At 37.1% G+C, this 27,906-nt stretch overlaps 1 non-coding gene across 1 annotated transcript; it reads right to left on the bottom strand.

Annotated features, from left to right (window-relative positions):
• Nucleotides 1-24,183: 24,183 nt before the first annotated feature.
• LOC130958492 (small nucleolar RNA R71) lies at nucleotides 24,184-24,291 on the bottom strand. Its single transcript, XR_009077611.1, has one exon. It is a non-coding gene; the product is annotated as a small nucleolar RNA R71 (small nucleolar RNA).
• Between the last annotated feature and the right edge of the window lie 3,615 nt (nucleotides 24,292-27,906).

Here is a 27,906-nt window from a genome sequence, read left to right as displayed (position 1 = left end):
GTATGAAGCAAGCTATGGTCACCTTGTAAATCTTAGTCAGGCAGACTCAAATGGGTATAGATGATGAATAAAACATAAAGATAAAGATAGAGATACTTATGCAATTCATTGGTGAGAACTTCAGATAAGCGAATGGAGATGCTTTGTCCCTTCCGTCTCTCTGCTTTCCTACTGTCTTCATCCAATCCTTCTTACTCCTTTCCATGGCAAGCTTATGCAAGGATTTCACCGTTGTCAGTGGCTACCTCCCATCCTCTCAGTGGAAATGTTCAACGCACCCTGTCATGGCACGGCTATCCAGCTGTCGGTTCTCGATCATGTCGGAATAGAATCCAGTAATTCTTTTGCGTCTGTCACTAACGCCCCACAATCGCAAGTTTGAAGCACGTCACAGTCATTCAATCATTGAATCCTACTCAGAATACCACAGACAAGGTTAGACCTTCCGGATTCTCTTGAATGCCGCCATCAGTTCTGGCCTATACCACGAAGACTCTGATCTCACGGAATGGCTGGCTCGGTTGTCAGGCGAGCGCTCGGTTGTCAGGCGATCAACCATGCGTCGTGTATCAGGAATCCAAGAGATATTCACCCAATCTAAAGTAGAACGGAGGTGGTTGTCAGTCACACGTTCATAGGTGAGAATGATGATGAGTGTCACGGATCATCACATTCATCAAGTTGAAGAACAAGTGATATCTTGGAACAAGAACAAGCGGAATTGAATAGAAGAACAATAGTAATTGCATTAATACTCGAGGTACAGCAGAGCTCCACACCTTAATCTATGGTGTGTAGAAACTCCACCGTTGAAAATACATAAGAACAAGGTCTAGGCATGGCCGAATGGCCAGCCTCCCAAAGTGATCGAAAGATCTAAAGATCAACAGATTCCAAAGATCAGAAGATGAAAAATACAATAGTAAAGGGTCCTATTTATAGGGAACTAGTAGCTTAAGAATTACAAAGATGAGTAAATGACATAAAAATCCACTTCCGGACCCACTTGGTGTATGCTTGGACTGAGCATTGAAGCATTTTCGTGTAGAGACTCTTCTTGGAGTTAAACGCCAGCTTTTGTGCCAGTTTGGGCGTTTAACTCCCACTTTGGTGCCAGTTCCGGCGTTTAACGCTGGGAATTCTGAAGGTGACTTTGAACACCGGTTTGGGCCATCAAATATTGGGCAAAGTATGGACTATTATATATTTCTGGAAAGCCCAGGATGTCTACTTTCTAACGCCGTTGAGAGCGCACCAATTGGGCTTCTGTAACTCCAGAAAATCCACTTCGAGTGCAGGGAGGTCAGAATCCAACAGCATCTGCAGTCCTTTTCAGTATCTGAATCAGATTTTTGCTCAGGTCCCTCAATTTCAGCCAGAAAATACCTGAAATCACAGAAAAACACACAAACTCATAGTAAAGTTCAGAAAAGTGAATTTTAATTAAAAACTAATAAAAATATACTAAAAACTAACTAAATCCTACTAAAAACATACTAAAAACAATGCCAAAAAGCGTATAAATTATCCGCTCATCACTAACGACATTAGAGTTTGTTGATGTGGCACGTTAAGTAACACCACAACACACCTAGTAGTACTAATTGACGACTAATATGATAAATTTATGAAATTAGATCAAATAAACCCCAAATTGAGGGATTCCAATGCCTCAAGGTCCCTGTAATTAGGTTTTAATTTAATCTAATTTCATAAACTTATCATGTTAGCAACCAATTAAGACTTCTAGATGTATGTTGTAGTATTACCTAACGTGTAATACCAGCAAATTTTGACGCCGTCAAAAGAAGTGACAGAAGGACCAATGCGATTAATTTAAAATTTTTAAAGAACGAATTTAATTAAAAAAATTTCACAAATCAATTTGGAGAATAAATGATCTTTCATAGATAAATTTGACTATTTACTCAAATAAAATTATTAAAATTTTAATATATAATTTGAAATAATTCACATTTGAGACAAAGTAAAACAAAAAAATACTACAAATTTTGATAATAACTATAATGAAGTTTAAGCAGATTGATTGCACCTACTAACCAAAATCCTAAAAGTTCAATGGATTAGGGAATTGGAGGCCCACACTCTCCATATCTTGAGTCCTCCAAAAGAAGAATTGTTTACTAAATGGTTCGGATTATAAATGTGAATGTTTTTTAGGAATAATTTTTGAATATTTGTTTTCAAATATTGCATTTGTTTTTAGGTTTAGAAAGACAAAGTACCATAAACAATGTTTTCTTTGTATACAGATAGCTGAAGCAAAGAGAGTGTTAATTAATCAGCAAAGAAAAATCGAAGAGCTTAAAGTGCAATTGAATGAGGTAGAGAATGTTATAACAAAAATAGATCCCCGTTAACTCGGAACAAAAACAGACCTTTACTAACTCAGAAAATTAACAACAATTAACTCTATTAAAAATAAACAACAATCAACAATTAACTCAAAAAATTAACCATCAACAAAAACAAAATTAACTCAAAATTCACAAAATGAGAAAACATTTAACTCAAGAAAAATGACTCAAAGTAGTGAAACAGTGGCGGAAAGAGTGAGATAAAAGAGGAGAGATGCCAAGGAGAGAACGATCCACCGCAACGCCGAGAAAAGGATGACGACGATGGAGAAACGGAGAGCTCCGGCGAGAAAACGAAGGTGCTCGTGGGTTTTTTGCACGCGAACGACGCTGACCTGAGAATTGGGACGCTCAGTTGAAGCTCGTCCGGCAGCGACGGCACCCTCTGGCCGACGGGAGTAACTCGGCGATGGAGAAGGAAGGGGTGAGCGGCTGCTAGGGTTTAATGAAATTATTCCAAGGTTTTATTGTTAATGAACCATGTTTAATTTCCAAATCATGAATAAATTTTTATAATGATTCATGAGATTCACGAAATTATCAAATTTAATTTTTGATATTACAATTTGAATATAGTGATCTCTCAAATAGAGCTTCATGTATTATAGTGATTCCTTGAGTTCTTTTTGGTACTAAGTCAATGATTAGAGTGCTGATATGGCTATCTTTTTCCATGCTAAATTGTTCCAACGACTAAGTAACATGGATACATTTCTATTGAATCCAGTTTAGTCCCTTTCCCAATATATAACCTTAAATCAATCTTAAATATTTAGAATACATTCTTATGGAGAAAATAAAGGTTGGCATGAAAGAACATTATTGATATATTTTATATAGTTCATTGATTACATAGATTAAACAGCAATAAATACCATTTATACTTTACATAACATCACTACAAACAATACTACCACTACAAATAGAACCAAAACAACCAAATGGATAATCAATTTTCTCCTAACGTCATTTTCTAACTTCTCAAGTCTCCAAAAAAAGTTCATCTTCAATTTATTAGTCAGAGTAATAGGTTTTGATTTTCAAGTTTTATCATGCCCAATATCAACCCACACAAACCATCCACACACCTCTTTTCACTTGTCTGAAATCAACCAAAAATTACAAGATGTTGAAAAAATAGAAAAAAACTAACAGATCAACATAGAGAACTAACTTCTTCACTCACATTATAATTGAGACAACTAAAAAAGAGTTCGTTTTTATTCGAATCTATTCTAGACTACCTCAAAATCAGACGACAGGTACAACTACACCACTCCGGCACCTGCACTAACCTCCAACGATTTTGCATCCTCGTCATATACCCATTAGAAGGTGATTGGATAGAACTACCTGCAGCAGTGCTCTCACCTCCCATCATGATTTTTCAACATCAACTTACTACAAATAATCTGAGTGCTTCAATAAGAAGAAGATGATGATGAAGAAGAAGAAAAAAAATGCACTCTAAATAGTTGAGATTGATTTAGGGTTATATGTTTGGGGAGGGACCAAATTGAGTCTAATTGAAATGTATCCACGTCACCTATCCGTTGGAACAATCTAGTGTAAAAAAAGATAGCCACATCAACACTTTGACAGATTACTCAGTACCAAAAAGATTTCAGGGACTACCATAGTGTCTGAAACTCTATCTAAGGACCACTATTATAAAATTGGGATGTCGATAATTAAATTGAATAATTGCGTGAATCTCAGAGACTATTATAAAGATTTACACTCTAAATCACTGTCATTAGTTGCAAATGTATCCATACCAGGTTTCATCCTTTTGATGGCAACCAAGCACATTGGCACCACATTTGTAGCAAGAGTAGACCTACCATATATATAGCAAATTCTACTATGAAGATGTTTCGGTGGCAATATAAGGATTTTTAACTTTAAAGTCTTTTTTTTCATTTTGGTAACACTTTTTCTTTTATTTTTAAAATTAAAAATATTGTAAATAATAAAAAATATTAATTTACTTTTAACAACACTTTTTAAGCCACCGTAGTTATTATTACATAGACATACTAACATGCATATATGGGTCATTCTAGCATGACTATTTTACAATAATTATAGTGACTATATTTTTTCAAAAAGTGTTACTAAAATTAACATAATAATTTTTTTATTGTTAAATAACACCTTTTAAAAAATATTGCTTAAAAAAATGTTACTAAAATATTAAAAAAATGTGACTTTAACATAGACTTACTAGAATGACACACAGAAAAGTTTTCATGTATTTCACTCTATTTTATTGGAACTTTGCTATAGTAAGTACGGACCGATTGCAAGTTAAATTTTTGTACGCTAATGAAAAATCTTTTAAATAATGGATAAAAAGATAGAAAAAATAGTTTGGATTGACTTTTAAAAAAAATTACTTACTATTTCATGTTTTTAAAAAAAAATTTTTAATAGACGAAAACTATTTCATATTTAGATAGACTTTTTAAAAAAGTTTTTTAAGTATTAAAAACGTCTTTTATTTTTATTTTTTTTAGAGAAAAGTATTATTAATTTAAAAAAAAAGTAAATAATTTATATTTTCAATAAAAGTACTTTTTTAAAAAGATGTATCTAAATAATTTTAAAATTAAATAAAAATACTTTATTTAAAAAAGATACTTTTTTAATTCAAAAAATCCAATCCAAACAAACACTAACAAATTGGTATATGATGAAAAGAATTTGAAGCCAATTGAGTCCAAGAAAGAGATAAAAATAAAATTAAATAAATTTTTTTACATATAACAAATTTGTGTCAAATAAAAAAAATTTTAATAATAATTTTTAAATTTAATTAAAAATCAATGTCAACATAAATATTTTTATCTAAAAATAGTTTTATTTTATTTAAGTTCTAGAATAAAATTCTTTCTTATAAAAACATATAAGGTCAATTATACTGTAAAGATATAAATTCATACAAAAAATACAAATATTTATTTTAAACCATGCAAATTATTATTTAATAATACTAGTGACACTGTTGTTACATACGTGTAGCTATTTTGAACCATAAAAATATAATCTATACAAAATAAATATTTACAGTAGTATTTCTCAACATATAATTTATTAAATAAAATAACTAAATTTGCATAAAATTTGTGAAATTAGCATGAAAAATTCTGATAATTATTGTAGTTTACTTACTTAATTAGTTTAAAATGCATAAGCGCAATGAAAAATGTTGTATAAATATTTCAGTTTAAAACTTAGAAAGTGTGTGATAATTGATCCTATCACATAAATATAATAGGAGAAAAATTGTTTAAATAAATAACATTAGCAAAATATAGTTTGCGGTTCTACGGTTTTTCTGCCAAACATACATGTGAATGTTACCTCAAGTCAAAGTCGATGGTTCTGCCTCCATTTGTTTGGATTTAGAAAAAAATTGAGACTTGAATCATTAAATTTTAATTGGTTCACGTTGATTCGGATTTGAGGGTTTTTTGAGTGCATCTCAACCAATTTAAACAGATTAAACTCAAATTGAATCAATTTGAATAATTAAATATCTAATTAAAAATGATATTTAAAAAAATTTTAAAAAATAAAAAATGAGAAATAATTATGTAAATTATATAACAGTAAAAAACAAATACAATATATTATCAAATTTATACTTAAATAGATATCATAATTTCGTAGGTAACCTTAAAAGTTGTATATCTATTGTTATATATTTTCTAAAATTAAATTTATTTAATTGGATAATTAAGTTATTAGTTCGAGTTTGCGACTCCAAAATCAATACCTGAATTAATTAAAATCATATTTAATCGAATCTGACTGGATTATATCTAATCACCCATCAAATACAAAATCAATATAATTGTGTCGAATCGGGTCAATTTTGATTGGGCGATAATCAAATTAGCCATACTTATGACCATCTATAATAATTTTGGTCAAAAGTCATAACAAAAAGAACAATTTCAATTAACAGCCATATACTAACAAAAAAATAATATTCTATTAAAAAATATATTATTGTAAAAAATTTTTTGAGAGATATTGTGTGTGTAAGAGTATCTCCATTCAATTTTAGGGATAATTCAAAATATCGTCAACTGAAAATTTAATTGTGTGTAATCAAACTACAATGTCAATTACCGAAGCAAGGAGAGAGACATTTAGATCAGGTTAATGATTTTGATGAGAAAGTGGTCATTTTGGAAGAAGAATATGTGAGATCAGGTATCGAGAATTGTTTCAGGAGTCTGGTGGGGAGAATTATGGCAGATTACGGGTTTGGTATGAGAACTATCGAAGGTGCTTTCACTGCTATCTCGAACTATCCAGAGGGATTCAGAATCAAAAGCCATGGAAAAAATATTTATTAGTTTTTCTTTGCCAACAAAACTGATCTGATCAGGGTGGAAAGGGGATCTCGATGGCTAATAAAACAATTTGTGATTCATCTAAGATGGTGGAATCTAGAATTAAAGCCTACAGAAAAGGACTATTTGAGAATTCCAATGTGGATCCAACTGTGGGATATACCGGAATTTTGTAAAACAAAAGAGGCTGCAAGGAGGATAGGGGGAGAATTGAAAGCATCTTAGATGTCAATTTCTTTGTAATGAGAGCTAGGAGGACAGAATTCTGAAAGTGAGAGTGGAGGTGGATGTGACTCAACCACTCAAGCAAAACATGAAGGTAATTAGCCCAGATAAAAAGACATGCGTGCTACAACTGAAGTACAAAAAGCTTGGGGTTTATTGCTATTTTTGTGGATTTCTAGGACATAAAATGCGAAACTACAATCAACTCCTTGCAATTCCAGAAACAGAAGTAAAGAAAGAGTTGAAATGGAGGCCTGATCTAAAAGCTGAACAGGTAGGATGGAGAGTTGGAAAGATAGAAGAAACCCAGAGCCCTAACCTGACAAGAAAAAATTCAGCTGCAAAACCTACCCCTGTTAACTTATCAAAAAGCTTTGCTAAACTCTCTATTCAGAAAAGTAAGAGCCAAGGAGGCCCGGAAGAAAATAGAAGAAACGCAGTTCCATCGTTTCGTACAAGTAATTTGATTGATCAGAACAGCTTTCAAATTGGTGTACCTCATAAGAATGATGGGAAGAGTAATAAGAGACAAAAGATCAAGTATCTAGCTAGAAGAGGAGGGCCGGGAGAATCAATAATCAGTGTGTTAGGGAAAAAACGAAAAACAAATGTGATGAAAATGAAAGTCGATCAGGAGGATAAGAGAGCAAGGGAAGGTAAGAACGTTGAAGGGGGGAAGGGTGCAACCAAAATATGGCACCCCAAATGCAATGAAGCTGATGATGTGGAATTGTCCGGGCTTGGGAAAACCCTGGCAATTTACAACATCAAAGGGATAGTAAGATCCTATTCCCCCGAGGTGATATTTTTATGCGAGAATAAACATCAAACCTCGTTTATTAATGGTCAACTATGTACGCGTGGATTTAAAGAAACCTATTGTGTTGATGCAAATGGAACAGCTGGAGGTTTAGTGGTCGCTTGGAAAGAAGAAGTAAAGCTGTTGGTGAAAGGCAGTGGGGACTTTTACATTTAGTTCATAGTGGAGGACCAACACCAGCAACGCCACTGAGAGGTATTAGGGATTCACCTTCACAGTGTTGATCAGATCTACAATAGCCAGTTTGAAGTACTTCTTCCTATAATCCAGCATGTAGTTGAAAGATGCATTGTAGTTGGGGATTTTAATGCTATTTTGATGTCTGGTGCACGAATTCCCACACCTTCGTACAGCTGTACCAGCAAGTGCACTAAGTCGTCCAAGTAATACCTGAGTGAGTCAGGATCGATCCCATGAGCATTGTGGTTTGAAGCAAGATATGGTTATCCTACAGGTCTTAGTCAGGCGAAATTAAGAGTTGATAAATAAATATTTGTGAGATCTAAACTAAGTTGGCATGTAAATAAAGAAAAGGGTAATCAGTAATAGGAATATAGTTAAGGATTGGAGTTGCTTTGCCTTTTTGAATTAACTCTGGTATTACTGTCTTCTTTGCTTGTGAATGACTTCTTCAATGGTAGGCTATAAGTGATTGACGCTGGTTTGAGTAGCTGCCAATACTCCTCCAGATCTAAACCCCAGGGTTAGTGTGGATCCATTCTGATTCAGGGTGAAGCTCGTGCAGTTCATTCTTCTTTGTGATCCTACTCAAAATGCCACAGACAAGGTCGAATATTCCGAATCAGAGGATGCTACGCCTTTGGTTCTAGCTTCTACCACAGAGACCCTAATCTCCCCGTAGATCGGCTGAACTGATTCTTCGAGAAGTTCCCGATGAAGTCGTGGATTAGCCGTCTGAGAGATGTATAATCAAGCTGGTGGTTCATCATTGTCCGATGAAAGACGCACTCTGAACCCATGTAGAATGTGATAGCCTTATGCCAGTTCAACGAATTCATATTGATGAAGAACGAATATACATCTTAGAATTAATTAAACACGGATTGAAGAGAAACAATAATACTTTTATTAATTCATAGGACTCAGCAGGGCTCCCCCCTTCAACCTAGGAGGTTTAGAAACTCATACTGAAAGGAAAATACAATGTAAAATGAAAATAATGCTGAATGATGGTAAATATGTTCAAATAACATAAATCAAATCCCTTAAATACTAAACTAATGACTAGTAAGGGTAAAACAGTCTTTTTAGTGCTAAACTCCACTTATGGGGCCCACTTGGTGAGTGTTTGGGCTGAGATTTGATGAAATTCACGTGCTATGAGGTCTTTGGGACATGAAACGCTGGCTAGGGGATCCTCTCTGGGCGTTTGGACGCTGGGCTCTACTCCTTGGGCACTGGACTCCTGGAAGGGGACAGGAAGCTGGCATTGGATGCCAGTTTTGAGCCTTCTAATCGGAAGCAAAGTATGAACTATAATATATTTCTAGAAATTTCTAGAAGTCAGCTTTCCATAGCCGTTGAGAATGCTCTATTTGAGTTTTTGTAGCTCCAGAAAAGCTCTTCCGAGTTCAAGGAGGTCAGATCTGGACAGCATTTGCAGTGCTTCCTCTGTCTCTGAATTAGACTTCTGCTCCAGCACCTCAATTTTAGCCAGAAATTACCTGAAATTGCACAAAAATACAAAACTCATAGTAGAATCCAAAAATGTGAATTTAACACTAAAACCTATAAAAACTTAATAAAAACTAAATAAAACATAGTAGAAACTATATGAAAATATCACCAAAAAGCGTATAAAATATCCGTTCATCACAACACCAAACTTAAACTGTTGCTTGTCCCCAAGCAACTAAGAATAAAATAGGATGAAAAAAAGAGTAGGATACAATAAATCTCTGAGTTTCCAATGAAACTCAGTTTCAATCAGATGAGCGGGACTTAATAGCTTTTTGCTTCTGAATAGTCTTGGCATCTCACTATCCATTAAAAATTAGAATGATTGGCATCTTTAGAAACTTAGAATCTAGATGATATTATTGACTCTCCCAGTTCTGCTCTTTTTTATTCTTGAACATAGCTTTTTAGAGTCTTGGTCGTGACCCTAAGCACTTTGTTTTCCAGTATTACCACCGGATACATAAATGCCATAGACACTTTACTTGGGTGAACCTTTTCAGATTGTGATTCAACTTTGCTAGAATCCCCAGATAGAGATTTTCAGAGTTCTTAGGCACACTCTTTTTGCCTTGGATCACGACTTTAACCGCTCGGTCTCAAACTTTTCACTTGACACCTTCACGCCACAAGCACATGGTTATGGACAACTTAGTTGAGCCGCTTAGGCCAGGATTTTGTTTCCTTTAGGCCCTTCTAACCACTGATGCTCAAAGTCTTAGATCCTTTTATTCTTGCCTTTTGAATTGAAGAACTATAGGCTTTTTGCTCTTGCCTTTTGGATTAAAGAGCTAATGGCTTTTTCTTTCTATTTTTTTCTTTTCCTGCTTTTTCTTGCTTCAAGAATCAAATTTTGGATTTTCAAATTATCAACAATACTTTTCCTTTTTCTTAATTCTTTCAAGAGCCAGCATCCTAAAATTTAACTTCAAATATGCACTGTTTATTTCATACATTCAGAAAACAAAAGCAATGCCACCACATCAAAATAATTGAACTATTCTTTATTGGAAAACTCAAAAATTTATGCATCTTTAATTCTTCTAAAAAAATCTTCTATTTTATTCATGTTTAATGATGATAAGAGGAATAATTTATAGCTAATTGTAAAAATTAATTAATTACTACTAATGCTTATGTAATCTTAAGAATTAAAAGACATAAAAAATAAAAATAAAAATAAAAATAAAAACTTAAATATTACTAGTGATCATGCAACTCTAAATTAGGATGAAAATACGTGAGACAGGAATAAGAATAGGAATAGTCACAAGGTTGAAACTCAAAAACCTTTAGCTTGAGGGATGCTGGGCTCTTCAGGGGAGAGCTTCTAGCGCTTAAGCTCCTCCAGCTCACGCCCTTGCTTCTCCTGCTCCTTGATCAGTTTGTAAATCATGCTAGTCTGATCTTTCTGCTCCTCTCTGAGCTGATCTAAAGTGCTCTGCAAGTGTATTACAAACGCCTTTAGCTGGTCCCAATACTCCATTGGAGGGATCTATTGGGAAGGCTCAGGTGCCTTCCTTTTAGGGTGATCGTCTTCTATCTTGGAGCTCTCCATCACCTGCTTGGTGATTGGACTTATCACTAGGATAAAGTTGTCAGAGGGGATCAGGACCTTGGCCTCTTGGCATAGGCGAAAGATGAGATTTGGATAAGCCAGCATGACATTAGTAGACACCCTGTTAGCTATCTTGTAAATCTCACGGAGAATTATTTGGTGAACTTCCACCTCATTCGCCATCATGATGCAGTGAATCATCATAGCTCTTGAAATAGTGACTTTAGAGTGGTTATTTGTGGGGAATATAGAACGTCCAATAAAATCTAGCCATCCTCTAGCCACTGGCTTGAGGTTCGCCCTTTTTAACTAGCATGGCTGCCCTTTTGTGTTCTCAATCCATTGAGTTCCAGGCAAGCATATATCCTCTAGGACTTGATCCAGCTTTTGGTTGGCTACAACCCTTCTGTTGTATGATTCAAGGTCATCCTTTTGCAAAGGTCTTGAAAGTCCATAATAGAAGATGTCTAACTGTACCCATTCTGAAAATATTTTAGTGGGACATTTTCTTAGCATCCTTCTATACCTCTCCCAGGCATCATATAGAGATTCATTATCTCCTTGTTTGAAGCCTTGGATGTCCAACCTCAGCTGGGTCATCTTTCTTGGGGGGAAGTATCGGTTTAAAAACTTGTCCACTAACTGTTTCCAAGTTTTAAAGCTAGATCTGGGCTGGTTATCCAACCACCTATTTGCTTGGTCCTTTACAGCAAAAAGAAAAAGCAATAATATGTAGACATCTTGGTCTACTCCCTCACTGTGTACTATGTTAGCAATCTTTAAGAAATCTGCCAGAAACTCTGTAGGTTCTTCTTGAGAAAGTCCAGAATACTGGCAGTTTTGCTGCACTAGATTAATAAGTTGAGAGTTCAATTCAAAGCTACTAGCTCTAATGTGAGGTATGCTAATACTTCTTCCATAGAAGTCAGTAGTGGAATTTGTATAAGATCCCAGAGTTCTTCTAAACTCTTCATTCCCATTTGGGTTCATGATGAAGAAAGGTAGAAGAAGAGGAGGAAGAAATAAGAATAGAAGAAGAAATAGAAGTAGAAGAGATGAACAAGAATTGAAATATTTTTGTTTTTATTTTGTTATTTATTTAATCCAAAATTAAAATTAATTAATTAAAAGGAATGAAATTCAAAAAAGAAGAAAGAAGAGTAGTAGAGGAGATTTCGAAAATTAGGAAAGAGAAGAGTTAGTTAGGAAGTTTGAAAAAAAAAAGAAGAAAGGAGATAAGTAATTAATAAGAAAATATTTGAATTTAAGATTTGAAATTTGAAAATTAAATTTTAAATTTTGAAATTTTTTTGAAATTTGAAATTTAAATTTTAAATTTTAAATTTTGAATTTTAAATTTTGAAATCTTAAATTTTGAATTTTTGAAAAAGTCAACAAGATAAGATAGAATTTTGAAAAACATTTGATTTTTGAAAAGGTTTAAGTTTGAAAATTGAAATTTGAAATTTAAATTTTGGATTTTGAAATTGAATTTTGAAATTTTAAATTTAAATTTTTAAATTTTGAAAGTTGAAATTTTAAATTTGAAATAAGATAAGATAAGATTTTGAAAAAGATGAGATTTTTAATTTTGAAAAGATTTGATTTTTGAAAATTGAAAACTAAGATATGATGAGATAAAACTTTTGAAATTAAAATCTGAATTTTTATTCAAAGATTTCGAAAATATGGTTAAAATAAAATTAGAAAAGATAATTTTTTTTTATTTTTGAATTTAATGAGGAAAAAGAAAAACAAGTAAAAGACATAAGACTTAAAATTTTTAGATCTAGTGCACCTTATTTTTGAAAATTTTGGAGGGAAACACAAAGGGACACCAAACTTAAAAATTTTAGGATCAAACACAAAGAAGACACAAGAACACTTTGAAGATTAACAAGAACACAAAGAACAAAAATAAAAAACTCAAAGAACACAAGAACATAAAAAGGACACCAAACATAAAATTTTTAGAAAACTAAACACAAATTTTTTAATATTAAAAGACAAACAACAAGAAAATACCAAACTTAAAGATTTGACACAAGATTTAATCAAAGAAAATAATTTTGAAAAATTTTTAGAAAGAAAGACTCAAAGAAACGAAAATTTAACCAAGAACAAAAACAAAAGACTCAAACCAAGAACAAAAATTAAACAAAGAAATAAAAATATTTTTGAAAAAGGTTTTTAATTTTTTTCGAAAAAATAGAGAAGAAGAAAATAGAAATTAAAAAAACTCAATTAAAATTGATTAAGAAATAAATTACCTGATCTAGGGAGCAAGACAATCCGTCAGTTTGTCCAAACTCGAACAATCCCCGACAACGGTGCCAAAAACTGTGCACGAATCCCCACACCTTCGTACAGCTGTACTAGGAAGTGCACTGGGTCGTCCAAGTAATACCTGAGCGAGTCAGGGTCGATCCCACGAGGATTGTGGTTTGAAACAAGCTATGGTTATCCTGCATGTTTTAGTTAGGCAAAATCAAGAGTTGATAGATAAATATTTGTGAGATCTAAACAAAGTTGGCATGTAAATAGAGAAAATGGTAATCAGTAATAGGAATATAGAAAAGGATTGGAGTTGCTTTGTCTTTCTGTATTAACTCTGGTATTACTGTCTTCTTTGCTTGTAAATGACTTCTTCAATGGCAGGCTGTAAGTGATTGACGCTGGTTAGAGTAGCCGCCAATACTCCTCCAGATCTGAACCCCCGGGTAAGTGCGGATCCATTCTGATTGAGGGTAAAGCTCGTGTAGTTCATTCTCCTTTGTGATCCTAATCAAAACGCTACAGACAAGGTCGAATCTTTTGGATCGGAGGATGTTGCGCCTTTGGTTCTAACCTCTACCACATAGACCCTAATCTCCCCGTAAATTAGTTGAAGTGATGTCTCGAGAAGTTCCCAACGAAGTCGTGGATTAGCCGTCTGAGAGATGTATAATCAAGCTGGTGGTTCATCATTGTCTGATGAAAGTTGCACTCTGAACCCATGTAGAATATGATAACCTTATGCCAGTTCAACGCATTCATATTGATGAAGAACGAATATACATCTTAGAATTAATCAAACATGGATCGAAGAGAAACAGTAATACTTTTATTAATTCATAGGACTCAGCAGGGCTCCTCCCTTCAACCTAGGAGGTTTAGAAACTCATACTGAAAGGAAAATACAATGTAAAATGAAAATAATGTTGAATGATGGTAAAGATATTCGAATAACATAAATCAAATCCCTTAAATACTAAACTAATGACTAGTAAGGGTAACACAGTCTTTTTAATGCTAAACTTCACTTCTGGGGCCCACTTGGTGAGTGTTTGGGTTGAGTTTTGATAAAATCTACGTGCTATGAGGTTTTTAGGGCGTGAAACGCTGGCTAGGGGGTCCTCTCTGGGTGTTTGGATGCTGGGCTCTGCTCCTTGGTCGCTGGACGCCTGGAAGAGGGTAAGAGGCTGGCGTTGGACGCCAGTTTTGGGCCTTCTAATCCGAAGCAAAGTATATACTATTATATATTGCTGGAAAGCTCTGAGAACGCTCCATTTGGACTTCTATAGCTCCAGAAAAGCTCTTCCAAGTTTAAGGAAGTCAGATCTGGACAGCATCTACAGTGCTTTCTCTGTCTCTAAATCAGACTTCTGCTCCAGCACCTCAATTTCAGCCAGAAATTACGTGAAACTGCACAAAAACATAAAAACTCATAGTAGAATTCAAATATGTGAATTTAACACTAAAATCTATAAAAACTTAATAAAAACTAAATAAAAACATGGTTGAAACTATATGAAAATATCACCAAAAAGCGTATAAAATATCCGCTCATCAATGTCCCATGAAAAGAAGGGAGGCAAGGAGAATTCATCCCAAGCGATGCAGAAGTTCTAAGATTTTATCAAGAGGGGGGATTGATAGATGCAGGATATAATGGAGATAAGTTTACATGGTGGAACCGAAGTTGTCAAGATAGAGCAATAAAGGAAAGACTGGATCGGGTACTAATCTCTTCAAAATTCCGAGAAGAGTATCCTATGGCTAATGTTACTCACCTTGATGACAACGGATCAAATCATCGACAACTCTTAGACCACTCAGTGAATAAAATTGTGAAGGAAAATTAGAAATTGAGAGTGAGTGGGTCGGCTATGTTCCAACTATTTTAGAAACTCAAACACTGCACACATGAGCTGGTGAAATGGCAATCCTCAGGAGCAGGGAATAGCAGGTGAGCTATGAAACAATTAGAAGGCAGCCTATCAATCATGAAAGAACGGCCAAATGAGTACAAGAAGGAGGAAATACTACGACTGGAGGATCAATTGGCAAAAGCTTATACTATGGAAGAAAGGTTCTGGAAGGAGAAATCACGGGTGAATTGGCTGAGATAGGGAGATCAGAACACTAGGTTCTTTCATTCCAAACATCAAGAAAGGAATCGAAGGAATAAAATCTGGAAATTAGAAGATGAAGATGAAAAGTGGTGTACTACCCCCGAGACTATTGGAAAGAGAGCACGGAGATACTTTGAGGGCCTGTTTTTAACAAGCTATCCTAGTAATCCAACAGAAGCATTGGGCGGAGTAAGCAAAAAGATTTCAGCTAAAACTAATAAGGGGCTCACAAGACCAGTTATTGAAGAGGAGATTAAGAAAGCAGTGTTCTCAATTAATGCTGCAGTAGCTCCAAGAGATGATGGTTTCACCACTAAATTTTATCAGCACTACTGGAGTATCATTAAGGGAGATGTCTGTCGCGCTGTTAAAAGCTTTTTTGGAGGTAACAGAATTCTAAAAAGTTTTAATCATACACAAATTTATTTGATACCAAAAGTGCCTAATGCTATGATGATGCCTCAAATCAGACCTATAAGTCTATGAAAAGTTTTTTATAAGATTATTTCTAAAATTCTTGTTTATAGAATGCAACCACTTATGAGCAAGATTATTAGTGATAATCAAAGTGTTTTCTTTCGGGATAGACTTATTAGTGATAATATTCTGGTGGCACATGAATGTATTCATTTTCTGAAAAAAAAACCTTTGGTGATAATAACTGTTCATACCCTGGGTCGAGCTGACCGACTCGGGATGTTCGACAGACAAAGCGACCGACCTCTTCAGGTCAGGACAACCTGACCTCTTCCCAAAGAGCTCGGTCAAGTCCTCAGAAAGCCCAAAGAAGGGCCCAAATAGAGGAACACGTCCCAAATCCTAAGGCAGCCCAAGCCTACAGAAAGAAGGGCGGTTCCCTTAAAAGATAAAGATGACCTCACTTAAAGATAAGATAAAGATAAGATAAGATAACTAACTTATCTTATCCACAGAAGGCCACATCTCACCATTATAAATACACTGGAGCACCCAGGTATAACTGATACTCTGATTCTACCCAATACCTGCTTAATACCCTTGCTAACTTAAGCATCGGACCTATAGTTTCAGGTAACCCTCGGAACATTGGCGCCGTTACCGGGGAACCTGGAAGTCATCCCAACGCCATGGCGGACAACCATGACAATGACCACGACTCAGGTTTGGAAGATAGAACGCCACACAAGAACACGGATGCTGTATTTAAGAATACTCCGGAATCTAATGGAGACAAAAATTCATAAAATCCAAGGGTGATAAAAGCGCTTCAAAATCGATTGGAGCAACTTGAGAAAGAAGCCCAACATTAACGTGAAAAAGAAGAAGATCTACGTCGGGAGATAAGGCGACGCCGAGAATTAGAAGATAAGCTTATGAAACTCGAAGCTGATCTCAAAACTAAAGCTACTCGACCATCCACAGAGGATAGCTCTCAGAAAGATCAAGATCCATTCACCAGGAAAATTATGAAGACCAAAATTCCAAAAGATTTCAAACTTCCGGATATGACTCTATATGACGGCACCTCGGACCCCAACCACCATCTCAGCAACTTCAGAAGTAGAATGTACCTCACTGATGCCTCAGATGCAATTCGCTGCAAAGCCTTTCCAACAACTCTCACCAAGACAGCCATTAGATGGTTTGACAACCTACCTCCAAAATCCATCTCGAGTTTCGACGACCTGGCCAAAAAGTTCCTGGCCCGATTTTCCATACAAAAGGACAAAGCCAAACACGCACCCAGCCTACTAGGGATCAAGCAAGGAGATCAGGAGAGTCTTCGCAACTACATGGAAAGATTCAACAAAACATGCATGGACATACAAAGTCTACCAACAGAAGCTGCCATCATGGGCCTCATAAATGGCCTACGAGAAGGTCCATTCAGCCAATCTATATCAAAGAGGTACCCGACTTCCCTAGACGAAGTACAAGAACGGGCGCAGAAGTACATCAACATGGAGGAAAATTCTTGACTTGGCGAAGCCTCGAGGTTCGGTTCTGCCTACTGGTGCACGAATTTGTGATTCGCACAACTAACCAGCAAGTGCACTGGGTCGTCCAAGTAATACCTTACGTGAGTAAGGGTCGATCCCACGGAGATTATTGGCTTGAAGCAATCAATGTTTATTTTATTAATCCTAGTCAGGATACCAATAGAGTTCTTTAGCCTCGTATTTTAATAAAGAAAAGGGCATAAAATAAATAGTTACTACTTGAACAATAGAGTTACTTGTTTTGCAGTACTGGGGAATATGTTGGAGTTTTGGAGATGCTTTGTCCTTTGACTTCAACTCTTCCTTGAAATCCTTCAACACACGCAAGGCTCCTTCCATGGCAAGCTCTATGTAGGGTGTCACCGTTGTCAATGGCTACCTCCCATCCTCTCAGTGAAAACGTTCCTATGCTCTGTCACAGCACGGCTAATCATCTGTCGGTTCTCAATCAGGTTGGAATAGAATCCATTGATTCTTTTGCGCCTGTCACTAACGCCCAGCCCTCAGGAGTTTGAAGCACGTCACAGTCATTCAATCCCGGAATCCTACTCGGAATACCACAAACAAGGTTTAGACTTTCCGGATTCTCATGAATGCCGCCATCAATCCGGCTTATACCACGAAGATTCTGATTAAGGAATCTAAGAGATATTCATTCAATCTGATGTAGAACGGAGGTGGTTGTCAGGCACACGTTCATGGATTGAGGAAGGTGATGAGTGTCACGGATCATCACCTTCTTCACAATTAAGCGCGAATAAACATCTTAGATAAGAACAAGCGTGTTTGAATGGAAAACAAAGGAATTGTATTAAATCATCGAGACGCTGCAGAGCTCCTCACCCCCAACAATGGAGTTTAGAGACTCATGCTGTCAAAAGTATGTAATTCAGATCTGAAAATGTCATGAGGTGCAAGAAATGTCTGTAAAAGTTGTTTAAATAGTAAACTAGTAACCTAGGTTTACAGAAGATGAATAAACTAAGATAATTGGTGCAGAAATCCACTTCTGGGGCCCACTTGGTGTGTGCTGGGGCTGAGATTAAAGCTATCCACGAGTAGAGGCCTTTCTTGGCGTTAAACTCCAGGTTATGACGTGTTTTGGGCGTTCAACTCCGGATCGTGACGTTTTTCTGGCGTTTAACTTCAGACAGCAGCATGAACTTGGCGTTCAACGCCAAGTTACGTCATCTATCCTTGCGCAAAGTATGGACTATTATATATTGCTGGAAAGCCCTGGATGTCTACTTTCCAACGCCGTTGAGAGCGCGCCAATTGGACTCCTGTAGCTCCAGAAAATCTATTTCGAGTGCAGGGAGGTCAGGATCCAACAGCATCAGCAGTCCTTTTTCAGCCTAAGTCAGATTTTTGCTCAGCTCCCTCAATTTCAGTCAGAAAATACCTGAAATCACAGAAAAATACACACACTCATAGTAAAGTCCAGAAATATGATTTTGCTTAAAAACTAATAAAATTCTATTAAAAAATAACTGAAACATGCTAAAATCTACATGAAATTACCCCCAAAAAGCGTATAAAATATCCGCTCATCACCTACCGAGATAAAGAATCCAAGAAAAAGGAAGATCGCTCCGGAGAGAAAATAAAAAAATATCATAACTACACCCCTCTTAGGGTATCCTTGGTAGATGTTTACAAAGAAGTCTGCCATACGGAAAAAATACCCCCAGCTCGGCCACTTAAAAGCAAAAGGGGAGGAGGAAATCGGAACGAATACTGTGAGTATCATCGAGTTCGAGGACATTCCACCAACGAATGCTTTGACTTGAAAAATGTCATAGAGAAATTAGTTAGGGAAGGAAAACTAGATCGGTTCCTGGCCAATCGGGACGAAGAACCAAGGAAAAGAAGAAGGGATGAAGATGTCGGACGATCTGAACGATCACCCCACACACCGGAAAGACATGTCCACGTGATAAACGGCGGATTCGCTGGAGGATGAATCTCCAAGTCATCCCGCAAGCGACACCTCAAAGAAGTATACCACGTCAAAGGCAAGAAAGAAGTGCCAGACATCCCAGCAATCAGGTTTACCAAAGAAGATGCATCCGGAATCATTTCAGGACACGACGACCCCATGGTCATCACAATTATATTGGCAAACGCCAACCTCCACCGTACATTAATTGATCAAGGAAGCTCCGCCGACATTCTATTCAAAACTGCCTTCGACAAGCTCGGCTTAGAAGAGAAAGAGCTAAAAGCATATCTGAACAGCCTGTTCGGACTTGGGGACACCCCAGTATAGCCACTAGGATACGTATCGTTACACACAACCTTTGGAAAGGGAAACCAATCCCGAAAACATAAGATAGACTATATCGTGGTCGACGTAAGCTCAGCCTACAATGCCTTAATAGGTCGGACGACGTTAAATCAACTCGGAGCAATAGTTTCAACTCCATATCTATGTAATAGAAGGGATAGCTACAATAAAAGCAGATCAAAAGATGGCGCGTCGCTGTTATAACGAAAGTCTAAATCTCCGAGGTGAAGGAGGAGAGTTCCACACAATCGAACTCGGCGGAGATCAGAGACGAGAAGAACTTCGTCCACGACCCGAAGGAGAAATAGAAAGAGTTCAGATCGGAGATACTTCGGACAAAACAACTAATATTGGCACGATCCTGAAAGGAGACACAAAAGAATCACTAATACGGTTTTTACGAGATAATGTTGATCTCTTCGCATGGAAAGCTGCCGACATGCCAGGCATAGATCCCGAACTAATGAGCCACAAGCTGGCAGTCTACCGGGATCTCGGCCGGTACAACAAAGACGAAGAAAACTTGGGCCAGAACGATCTCAGGCTGTAGAAGAACAATTACAAGCACTACTGGAGGCAGGATTCGTAAGAGAAGTTAAAATACCCACTATGGCTAGCAAATGTCGTCTTGGTGAAAAAATCAAATAGGAAGTGGCGAATGTGCACTGACTACACCGACCTCAACAAAGCCTGCCCAAAAGACCCTTATCCACTCCCAAGCATTGACGCTCTAGTAGATGCCTCATCAGGATATAAGTATCTCTCGTTCATGGACGCGTACTCAGGATACAACTGATGAGCGGATAATTTATACGCTTTTTGGCATTGTTTTTAGTATGTTTTTAGTAGTTTTAGTCAAGTTCTTAGTATATTTTTATTAGTTTTTAGCTAAAATTCACTTTTCTAGACTTTACTATGAGTTTGTGTGTTTTTCTGTGATTTCAGGTATTTTCTGGCTGAAATTGAGGGATCTGAGCAAAAATCTGATTCAGAGACTGAAAAGGACTGCAGATGCTGTTGGATTCTGACCTCCCTGCACTTGAAGTGGATTTTCTGGAGCTACAGAAGCCCAATTGGCGCGCTCTCAACGGAATTGGAAAGTAGACATTCTGGGCTTTCCAGCAATATATGATAGTCCATACTTTTCCCAAGATTTGATGGCCCAAACCGGCGTTCAAAGTCACCTACAGAAATTCCAGCGTTAAACGCCGGAACTGGCACCTAAATGGGAGTTAAACGCCCAAACTGGCATAAAAGCTGGCGTTTAACTCCAAGAGGAGTCTCTACACGAAAATGCTTCAATGCTCAGCCCAAGCACACACCAAGTGGGCCCGGAAGTGGATTTTTATGTCATTTACTCATCTCTGTACACCCTAGGCTACTAGTTCTCTATATATAGGACCTTTTACCATTGTATTTTTCATCTTCGGACATCTAGTTCTTAGATCATTGGGAGGCTGGCCTCACGGCCATGCCTAGACCTTGTTCTTATGTATTTTCAACAGTGGAGTTTCTACACACCATAGATTAAGGTGTGGAGCTCTGCTGTACCTCGAGTATTAATGCAATTACTATTGTTCTTCTATTCAATTCCGCTTGTTCTTTATCCAAGATATCACTTGTTCTTCAACTTGATGAATGTGATGATCTGTGACACTCATCATCATTCTCACTCATGAACAAAGTGACTGACAACCACTCTTGTTCTACAAGCATACGAGGCTCTAGTGAATATCTCTTGGATTCTTTAACCGGTATCTTCGTGGTATAGGCGAGAACTGATGGCGGCATTCAAGAGAATCCGGAAGGTCTAACCTTGTCTGTGGTATTCTGAGTAGGATTCAATGATTGAATGACTGTGACGTGCTTCAAACTCCTGAGGGTGGGGCGTTAGTGACAGACGCAAAAGAATCACTGGATTCTATTCCGGCCTGATTGAGAACCGACAGATGGATAGCCGTGCCGTGACAGGGTGCGTTGAACATTTCCAATGAGAGGATGGGAGGTAGCCACTGACAACGGTGAAACCCTTGCATAAGCTTGCCATGGAAAGGAGTAAGAAGGATTGGATGAAGACTGTAGGAAAGCAGAGAGACGGAAGGGAAGGCATCTTCATTCGCTTGTCTGAAGCTCTCACCAATGATATACATAAGTATCTCTATCTTTATCTTTATGCTTTATTCGTTTATCATCATACCCATTTGAGTCTGCCTGACTGAGATTTACAAGGTGACCATAGCTTGCTTCATAGCAACAATCTCCGTGGGATCGACCCTTACTCACGTAAGGTATTACTTGGACGACCCAGTGCACTTGCTGGTTAGTTGTGCGAAATTGTAGTGATCACAATTTCGTGCACCAAGTTTTTGGCGCCGTTGCCGGGGATTGTTTGTGTATGGACAACTGACGGTTCATCTTGTTGCTTAGATTAGGTATTATTTTTCTTCAGAGTTCTTAAGAATGAATTCTAGTGTTTCAAGGTGATGTTCTTATCATCACCAAAGCTGATTGATCATCATCAATTTAGCTCTTGAATGCAATGTCCTGCTGAAGCTTAGCCGGCCATGTCTAATTCCTTTAGACTAAAGCTTTAGACTAACATTGCATGATTCCTGGAATTCTCATTAAGAATTTTGATACCTTTATTTTCCTTTTCACTTAAATTTTCGAAAAATCCAAAAAAATTACAAAATCATAAAAACCAAAAATATTTCTTGTTTAAGTCTAGTGTCTCACTTTAAGTATGGTGTCAATTGCATGTTTCTGTTCTTATTGCATTCATGCATGTGTCTTCATTAATCTTCAAGTTGTTCTTGATGATTTCCTTGTTTTGATCTTTGAATTCTATTGACTTGAGTGTTTTGTTGTTTCTCATATGCATTCTCATTTTGTTAGTGTCAATAGTATACAAACTGCTAAGTTTGGTGTCTTGCATGCATTGTTATTTGATTTTAGTTGCATTTTGATTATTCCTCATTATTAAAAATCCAAAAATATTTTTAATTTGTGTCTTTTCAAGTCAATAATACAGAGAATTGAAGATTCAGAACATACTGCAGAGGAATCACACAGAAAAAGCTGGGCATTCAAAAATGCCCAGTGAAGAAGACAGACTGGCGTTTAAACGCCAGCCAGGGTACCTGGTTGGGCGTTTAACGCCCAAAAGGGTAGAGTTTTGGGCGTTAAACGCCAGAATGTGCACCATTCTGGGCGTTTAACGCCAGGATGGCACAAGGGGGAAGATTTTGTTTTTCAAATCAATTTTTTTTCAAGTTTTCAAAGTTTTTCTAAATCAAATCTTTTTCAAATCATATCTTTTCAATCAAATGTTTTCAAAATCAATTTCTTTCCTTTTTCAAAGATACTTACTAACAATTAATGATTTGATTGAACATCTCAAGTTTGTTGCCTTTTCTGTTGAGAAAGGTTTAATGTTTGAATCATATCTTTTCTTGTTAGGCAAGTCATTAATTTTTAAAATCAAATCTTTTTTAAAATTGTTTTCAAATCATATTTTTTTTAAATTTGTTTTCAAATCATATCTTCTCAATCACATTTTTTTAAAACCAATCATATCTTTTTAACCACATCTTTTTCAAAATAGTTTTCAATCAAATCTTTTTTGTTTCTAATTTCAAAATCTTTTTCAAAAATCACTTGATTTCTTTTCCACTCTTATTTTCGAAAATCAATTAAGTGTTTTTCAAAATGTTTTCAAAATCTTTTACTTAATTTTCGAAAATTACTTCCCTTCTTCTCACATCCTTCTATTTATGGACTAACACTATTCCTTAATGCAAAATTCGAACTCCATCTTCTTTGATAAGTTCGAATTTTCTACCTCTGTCTTCCATTTTTCTTCCTCTGACACCTTAAGGAATCTCTATACTGTGACATAGAGGATTCCATATTTTCTTGTTCTCTTCTCTTTCATATGAGCAGGAACAAAGACAAAGGCATTCTTGTTGAAGCTGACCCTGAACCTGAAAGGACCTTGAAGCAAAAGCTAAGAGAAGCTAAGGCACAACTCTCTGTAGAGGACCTAACAGAAATCTTCAAAGAAGAAGAACCCATGGCAGCCGAAAACAACAACAATGCAAACAATGCAAGGAAGGTGCTGGGTGACTTTACTGCACCTACTCCCGACTTCTATGGGAGAAGCATCTCAATCCCTGCCATTGGAGCAAACAACTTTGAGCTTAAGCCTCAATTAGTTTCTCTAATGCAACAGAATTGCAAGTTTCATGGACTTCCATTAGAAGATCCTCATCAGTTTTTAGCTGAATTCTTGCAAATCTGTGACACAGTCAAGACTAATGGGGTTGACCCTGAGGTCTACAGACTGATGCTATTCCCTTTTGCTGTAAGAGACAGAGCTAGAATATGGTTGGACTCTCAACCTAAAGAAAGCCTGGACTCTTGGGAAAAGCTAATCAATGCCTTTTTGGCAAAGTTCTTTCCACCTCAAAAATTGAGTAAGCTTAGAGTGGAAGTCCAAACCTTCAGACAGAAGGATGGAGAATCCCTCTATGAAGCTTGGGAAAGATACAAACAATTGATCAGAAAATGTCCTTCAGACATGCTTTCTGAATGGAGCATCATAGGTATTTTCTATGATGGTCTGTCTGAACTATCCAAGATGTCCTTGGATAGCTCTGCTGGAGGATCTCTTCATCTGAAGAAGACGCCTACAGAAGCTCAAGAGCTCATTGAAATGGTTGCAAATAACCAATTCATGTACACTTCTGAAAGGAATCCTGTGAACAATGGGACTGGTCAGAAGAAAGGAGTTCTTGAGATTGATGCTCTGAATGCCATTCTGGCTCAGAACAAGATATTGACTCAACAAGTCAATTTGATTTCTCAAAGTCTGTCTAGAATGCAAAATGCACCAAGCAGTACTAAGGATGCTTCATCTGAAGAAGAAGCTTATGATCCTGAGAACCCTTCAATGGAAGAGGTGAATTACCTAGGAGAACCCTGTGGAAACACCTATAATTCTTCATGGAGAAATCACCCAAATTTCTCATGGAAGAATCAAGAGAAATCTCAACAAGGTTTCAACAACAATAATGGTGGAAGAAACAGGTTTAGCAATGGCAAGCCTTTTCCATCATCCTCTCAGCAACAGACAGAGAATTCTAAGCAGAACCCCTCTGACTTAGCAACCATGGTCTCTGATCTAATCAAAACCACTCAAAGTTTCATGACTGAAACAAGGTCCTCCATTAGGAATTTGGAGGCACAAGTGGGACAGCTGAGCAAGAAAGTTACTGAACTCCCTCCTAGTACTCTCCCAAGCAATACAGAAGAAAATCCAAAAGGAGAGTGCAAGGCCATAAACATGGCCGAATTTGGAGAGGAAAAAGAGGAAGTGGACGCCACTGAGGAAGACCTCAATGGGCGTGCACCAACCTCCAATGAGTTCCCTAATGAGGAACCATGGGAATCTGAGGCTCAAAATGAGACCATAGAGATTCCATTGGACTTACTTCTGCCTTCCATGAGCTCTGATGAGTATTCTTCCTCTGAAGAGGATGAGTATGTCACTGAAGAGCAAGTTGCTAAATACCTTGGAGTAATCATGAAGCTAAATGACAAGTTATTTGGAAATGAGACTTGGGAGACTGAACCTCCTTTGCTCACCAAAGAACTGGATGACTTGTCTAGGCAGAAATTACCTCAAAAGAGACAAGATCCTGGGAAGTTTTCCATACCTTGTACCATAGGCACCATGACCTTCAAGAAGGCCCTGTGTGACTTAGGGTCAAGTGTGAACCTCATGCCTTTCTCTGTAATGGAGAAGCTAGAGATCTTTGAGGTACAAGCTGCAAGAATCTCACTAGAGATGGCAAACAACTCAAGAAAACAAGCTTATGGACTTGTAGAGGATGTTTTGGTTAAGATTGAGGACCATTACATCCCTACTGATTTCATAGTCCTAGAGACTGGGAAATGCATGGAAGAATCTATCATCCTTGGCAGACCCTTCCTAGCCACAGCAAAGGCTGTGATTGATGTTGATGGAGGTGAACTGATCATTCAAGTGAATGAAGAATCCTTTGTGTTTAAGGCTCAAGGATGTCCCTCTGTCACCATGGAGAGGAAGCATAAAAAGCTTCTCTCAAATCAGAGACAAACAGAGCCCCCACAGTCAAACTCTAAGTTTGGTGTTGGGAGGCCACAACCAAACTCTAAGTTTGGTGTTGAACCCCCACATTCAAACTCTAAGTTTGGTGTTGGGAGGTTCCAACATTGCTCTGAGTATCTGTGAGGCTCCATAAGAGCCCTCTGTCAAGCTACTGACATTAAAGAAGCGCTTGTTGGGAGGCAACCCAATGATTATATTTTATATATGTCTCTTTGTTATTTTATGTTTTTTGTAGGTTGATGATCATAAGAAGTCACAAAATCCATTGAAAAAGCAAAAACAGAATGAAAAACAGGAAGAAAAACAGCACACCCTGGAGGAAGAACTCACTGGCGTTTAAACGCCAGTGAGGCTAGCAGTTGGGCGTTTAACGCCCAGTCTGGCACCATTCTGGGCGTTTAACGCCAGAAAGGGGCACCAGACTGGCGTTAAACGCCAGGAAAGGGCAAGAACCTGGCGTTAAACGCCAGGAATGGGCACCAGCCCGGCGTTTAACGCCAGAAATGGCTCAAAACGTGATTTTTGATGCCATTTGGTGCAGGGATGACTTTTCCTTGACACCTAAGGATCTGTGGACCCCACAGGATCCCCGCAAACCCCTCACCTATCAAATCCCATCTCTCTCTTCACCACTCACCTCCATAAAACCCCACTTACCTCACCATCCAAATTCAAACCACTACTTCTTCCCCTTTTGGCCTAACCACAAAGCCGTCTCCCTCTCCTCCATTTCTTCTTCTTCTACTCTCTTTTTTCTTCTTTTGCTCGAGGACGAGCAAACCTTTTAAGTTTGGTGTGGTAAAAGCATTGCTTTTTGTTTTTCCATAACCATTTATGGCATCCAAAGCCGGTTCAACTGAGAAGGCATGACCTCAAGCCCATCACTAAGAAGAAGATGGAGCAAACAAGAGACCCCTCTCATCAAGAAATCCCTGAGATACCTCAAGGGATGCACTTTCCTCCACAAGACTACTGGGAGCAAATTAACACCTCCCTAGGAAAATTAAGTTCCAACATGGGACAACTAAGGGTGGAGCACCAAGAACATGCCATCCTCCTCCATGAAATTGGAGAAGATCAAAGGATCATGAGAGAGGAGCAACAAAGACAAGGAAGAGACATTGAGGAGCTCAAGCACTCCATAGGATCTTCAAGAGAAAGAAAGAGCCGCCATCACTAAGGTGGACCCGTTCTTTAATCTCCTTGTTCTTTATTTTTCTGTTTTTCGAAAATTATGCTTTATGTTTATCTATGTTTGTGTCTTATGATCATTAGTGTCTTAGTGTCTATGCCTTAAAGTTATGAATGTCCTATGAAATCCATCACCTTTCTTAAATGAAAACTGTTTTTATTACAAAAGAACAAGAAGTACAGGATTTCAAATTCATCTTTAAAACTAGCTTAATTAGTTTGATGTGGTGACAATACTTTTTGTTTTCTGAATGTATGCTTGAACAGTGCATATGTCTTTTGAATTTGTTGTTCATGAATGTTAAAATTGTTGGCTCTTAAAAGAATGATGAAAAAGGAGACATGTTACTGAGGATCTGAAAAATCATAAAAATGATTCTTGAAGCAAGAAAAAGCAGTGAATACAAAAAAAAAAAGAGAAAAAAGAAGGAGAAAAACGAAAAAAAAGGAGAAAGAGAAAAAGAAAGAAAAAGAAAAGAAATAAAGTTGTGATCCAAGGCAATAAGAGTGTGCTTAAGAACCCTGGACACCTCTAATTGGGGACTCTAGCAAAGCTGAGTCACAATCTGAAAAGGTTCACCCAATTATGTGTCTGTGGCATGTATGTATCCGGTGGTAATACTGGAAGACAGAGTGCTTTGGGCCACGGCCAAGACTCATAAAGTAGCTGTGTTCAAGAATCATCATACTTAACTAAGAGAATCAATAACACTATCTGGATTCTGAGTTCCTAAAGAAGCCAATCATTCTGAACCTCAGAGGATAAAGTGAGATGCCAAAACTGTTTGGAGGCAAAAAGCTACTAGTCCCGCTCATCTAATTTGGAGCTAAGTTTCATTGATAATTTGGAGTCTATAG

This window comes from Arachis stenosperma, chromosome 10, assembly GCF_014773155.1.
Source record: "Arachis stenosperma cultivar V10309 chromosome 10, arast.V10309.gnm1.PFL2, whole genome shotgun sequence".
Classification (NCBI taxonomy): Eukaryota; Viridiplantae; Streptophyta; class Magnoliopsida; order Fabales; family Fabaceae; genus Arachis; species Arachis stenosperma.
The sequence above is the reverse complement of the archived record's forward strand: the minus strand, read 5'-3'. Positions and strand labels throughout refer to the sequence as shown.